Source organism: Tachypleus tridentatus, chromosome 13, assembly GCF_004210375.1.
Source record: "Tachypleus tridentatus isolate NWPU-2018 chromosome 13, ASM421037v1, whole genome shotgun sequence".
Lineage (NCBI taxonomy): Eukaryota > Metazoa > Arthropoda > Merostomata > Xiphosura > Limulidae > Tachypleus > Tachypleus tridentatus.
Window position 1 is genome coordinate 10,472,120 of NC_134837.1, and position 5,455 is coordinate 10,477,574.

The following is a 5,455-nucleotide window of genomic DNA, read 5'->3' on the forward strand; positions in this document are numbered from 1 at the left end:
GCCAATGTGTAGACTGTTTGAGTCATCTTCCGATCCTTACAGAAACAAGGTGGCCAATGTAGACTGTTTGGGTCCTCCTTCCGATCCTTACAGAAACAAGGTGGCCAATGTGTAGACTGTTTGGGTCATCTTCCAATCCTTACAGAAACAAGGTGGCCAATGTGTAGACTGTTTGGGTCATCTTCCGATCCTTACAGAAACAAGATGGCCAATGTGTAGACTGTTTGGGTCATCTTCCGATCCTTACAGAAACAAGGTGGCCAATGTGTAGACTGTTTGGGTCATCTTCCGATCCTTACAGAAACAAGATGGCCAATGTGTAGACTGTTTGGGTCATCTTCCGATCCTTACAGAAACAAGGTGGCCAAAGTCCAGTATAGGGTTCTATCTTGAAAAGCTTGTAATCACGTTCCTCTCTGCAAGCCAATTGACAACTGGCACGGTGCCGAGCCTTTAATACAGGACCATAGTCCACGTATGAGACAGGTATGACAGTGATAGCATCAAAGCAGACAGACTTAGCTCCAGTGTCGGCGAGCTCGTTCCCACGAATAACAACGTGGTCTGGTGTCCAAAAATCCTTGATAGTAAATGTTAAAGAAAATGGGCCAGTCGGTTTTGAATATCGGTGATAACAGGGTTGGAACTAACGTGATGAGATTCCAGGGCCAGGAAAGAGCTAAATGAGGAGGTCCCAATCGTACAATTAAAGTAGTGCTATGTGATCCAGGGCAAAGTAGTGCTATGTGATCCAGGGCAAGAGAAATGAGATGCAATTCGAAAATGAACACCGAAACTGCAGAGGAGATTCTGTGCGCAACTACCGATCACAACAAACCATGGCAGAGCCCACAGAGCCACCTGAATTTGAAACATCCATATAAAGGGAATGGAAAGATGGTTCGAAAATGTTTGGAAAATAGAAGACGATATTTCGAATTAGGAGTATCCACCTTCTCACATAACTCAAAGAAATATCACACTTGAGAATGATAATAAGCCATGGTGGAATGGGCTGACCAGTGGATACAGCAATGTTATCCAAGGACAGATCCAATTCATCCAACTGTTCCTGGATACCAAGGCCAAAAGAAAAAATGGCTGTCCGTCTGTTCTGAAAAATTATGGCCCACTGAAGAAGGAAAACACAATCCCAGGTAAGGATACAGTTTTGAAGCATACAGTAAAGACAGATGCAAACAACGGAGGTGTAGATGAGGTTCATGAGGCTCTGTGTACAAACTCTGGACTGAGGAAGTGCAGAAATCCTCTGATGATGAATGGAGTCCAGCATATTCGAGCCCGAGGTCCTGGCAGAGCCATAGACCAAAGACTCATAGTCCAGTTTCAATCGAATGAAAGCACGATGGATCTTTAGCATAGAACATCAGTCCACTCTCCAAAGAGGTGAAAGAGAGGATACGGAGGATATTCAGTGCCCTTGTACACTTGACTCGTAGCTGCTGCATGTGTGGTATAGAGGTCAGCTTATCGTCAAATATAAGCTCCAAGAACTTTACCTCAGGGACCACGGGAATTACAACTTCATCAACACAGAGTTCAGGATCGGAGCGAATACCCCGTTGGCAGCAAAAGTTGGCCTACAAGACGACGCGGTACAATGCAACTCAAAGATACTGCAGCAAAGCCAGTGTTTCGTGAGTATTATGCCCAAACACAAGCATCAGACACAGTGCCCACAACACCCGTTGAGAATGTCAAGCATCGGTACTTGGTTAACCCTAGCTCAAGTGGACCGACGAGTTAACTCTGGACGCCAATCCCAAGACTGTCCGTCTATAGGAATTTAGGCCCAACCACCAGGTGGGGTTCAACCACCAGGATCCTCTCCTCCCTCTGACGAGCGGCCAAACACGGCAAACATGTTGGTGGATGTTTAGACCTCACAACGTCCCCTCACAACGTACAGTAATCTACACCGAGGGGCACATAAAAAAACCAGTATCGGTCAATGTTTGACAAAATTAATTTCATAAACTTGAAGGAAGACTATTACCAAGATGAATACAATCCATTTGGATGTTTGTCAACTTACAAGTTTGTCCGATATGCAGCTTGTAGCATCATAGTTCGTATGCAGATCTGGTAGTGTCCTTGAATATATGATTGAACCCTTTATCCAGAGAAGTGTTCACAACGTGTTCATAATGCACGAAAATGGTCTAGCAATGGGTTCTCGGCTTGCTGAGGTCCGGTTTTCCTGGTCCCTCGCGATCTGGAAGGTGCCATCTTGGTAAGTGTGTTTATACTTCCATTCGAAACTAGCGGGATCAAACATGGCAAACGTAATCTGATATTTAGGGCTAGTGTTCTAACTTCTAGTTCGAAGCCCTCTCCTTAAGGTACAAATAACTGGGGACAATGAAAAAATTAGATCAGTACAATAAGTCTCAAGTGGTGGTTCTATGTATACAGTAGTAATGATTCTCTGTGACAAGGCAATCAAAAAGTAACTTTCTGTAACATCAGTCTATAACAGAGATGTCGTGTAACATCAGTCTATAACAGAGATGTCGTGTAACATCAGTCTATAACAGATGTGTAACATCAGTATATAACAGAGATGTCGTGTAACATCAGTCTATAACAGATGTGTAACATCAGTATATAACAGAAATGTGGTGTAACATCAGTCTATAACAGAAATGTGTAACATCAGTCTATAACAGAGATGTCGTGTAACATCAGTCTATAACAGATGTGTAACATCAGTATATAACAGAGATGTCGTGTAACATCAGTCTATAACAGATGTGTAACATCAGTATATAACAGAAATGTGGTGTAACATCAGTCTATAACAGAAATGTGTAACATCAGTCTATAACAGAGATGTGGTGTTACATCATATCTCTACCCATACCAGCCGTTTTTACATATATAATTTTCTTTACAAGTGGATTTTCTCGTAATCACGGATTAGAGTAACATCAGTCTATAACAATGATGTTGTGTAACATCAGTCTGTAACAGTGGTGTTGTGTAACATCAGTCTGTAACAGTGGTGTTGTGTAACATCATCTAAACCAATAATGTTGTGTAACATCAGTCTGTAACAGTGGTGTTGTGTAACATCATCTAGACCAATGATGTTGTGTGGCATCATTATATAATAGTGATGTTATTTTAGGTCACTTATAAATGTTTCACTCTTTGTTTGCATGAAAGTTAGTTCATAAAATAATCTGTGGACACAACTGTACTAAACTTACCAAATTGAGAGCTTGTTGTGATTCGCGGTCACCTTTGTTAGCTTGTTTTGATTGGCTGCTACTTTCGCAGGCTTGTTTTGATTGGCTGTTACTTTCGCAGACTTGTTTTGATTGGCTGTCATTTTCTTGAGGCAGCTCGTCCTGAGTATTGTTACTTTCGTCACTCTCACAAGATATTTCACTGTTCATCCCTGACAGTTAAAAACAAAACTAACAATATGTATAATATTAGCAGTAAGTATATAAACATGAAAATCAAATTAACGTTCACTTTCTTATTATTCAATGGAACATAATTTATTTTGTACGGACAAAGGAAAGTATTGGTTTAATTACGAAACGTTCGAGCATTGCACATTAAACGTTATGTTTTGTCAATCCTCTTTGATTGTAGACTAAATGTTGTGTTTTGTCAATCCTCTTTTACTCTGGACTATATGTTGTGTTTTGTCAATCCTCTTTGATTGTAGACTAAATGTTGTGTTTTGTCAATCCTCTTTTACTGTGGACTACATGTTGTGTTTTGTCAATCCTCTTTGATTGTAGACTAAATGTTGTGTTTTGTCAATCTACTTTTACTGTGGACTATATGTTGTGTTTTGTCAATCCTCTTTGATTGTAGACTAAATGTTGTGTTTTGTCAATCCTCTTTTACTGTGGACTACATGTTGTGTTTTGTCAATCCTCTTTGATTGTAGACTAAATGTTGTGTTTTGTCAATCCTCTTTTACTCTGGACTATATGTTGTGTTTTGTCAATCCTCTTTGATTGTAGACTAAATGTTGTGTTTTGTCAATCCTCTTTACTGTGGACTACATGTTGTGTTTTGTCAATCCTCTTTGATTGTAGACTAAATGTTGTGTTTTGTCAATCGTCTTTTACTCTGGACTACATGTTGTGTTTTGTCAATCCTCTTTGATTGTAGACTAAATGTTGTGTTTTGTCAATCCTCTTTTACTCTGGACTATATGTTGTGTTTTGTCAATCCTCTTTGATTGTAGACTAAATGTTGTGTTTTGTCAATCCTCTTTACTGTGGACTACATGTTGTGTTTTGTCAATCCTCTTTGATTGTAGACTAAATGTTGTGTTTTGTCAATCCTCTTTTACTGTGGACTATATGTTGTGTTTTGTCAATCCTCTTTGATTGTAGACTAAATGTTGTGTTTTGTCAATCCTCTTTACTGTGGACTACATGTTGTGTTTTGTCAATCCTCTTTGATTGTAGACTAAATGTTGTGTTTTGTCAATCCTCTTTACTGTGGACTATATGTTGTGTTTTGTCAATCCTCTTTGATTGTAGACTAAATGTTGTGTTTTGTCAATCCTCTTTTACTGTGGACTACATGTTGTGTTTTGTCAATCCTCTTTGATTGTAGACTAAATGTTGTGTTTTGTCAATCCTCTTTTACTCTGGACTATATGTTGTGTTTTGTCAATCCTCTTTGATTGTAGACTAAATGTTGTGTTTTGTCAATCCTCTTTACTGTGGACTACATGTTGTGTTTTGTCAATCCTCTTTGATTGTGGACTAAATGTTGTGTTTTGTCAATCCTCTTTTACTCTGGACTATATGTTGTGTTTTGTCAATCCTCTTTGATTGTAGACTAAATGTTGTGTTTTGTCAATCCTCTTTTACTGTGGACTACATGTTGTGTTTTGTCAATCCTCTTTGATTGTAGACTAAATGTTGTGTTTTGTCAATCCTCTTTACTGTGGACTACATGTTGTGTTTTGTCAATCCTCTTTGATTGTAGACTAAATGTTGTGTTTTGTCAATCCTCTTTTACTGTGGACTACGTGTTGTGTTTTGTCAATTCTCTTTGATTGTAGACTAAATGTTGTGTTTTGTCAATCCTCTTTTACTGTGGACTACATGTTGCGTTTTGTCAATCCTCTTTTACTGTGGACTAAATGTTGTGTTTTGTCAATCGTCTTTGATTGTAGACTAAATGTTGTGTTTTGTCAATCCTCTTTGATTGTAGACTAAATGTTGTGTTTTGTCAATCCTCTTTGATTGTAGACTAAATGTTGTGTTTTGTCAATCCTCTTTTACTGTGGACTAAATGTTTTGTTTTGTCAATCGTCTTTTACTGTGGACTAAATGTTTTGTTTTGTCAATCGTCTTTACTGTGGACTAAATGTTGTGTTTTGTCAATCCTCTTTGATTGTAGACTAAATGTTGTGTTTTGTCAATCCTCTTTGATTGTAGACTAAAAGTTG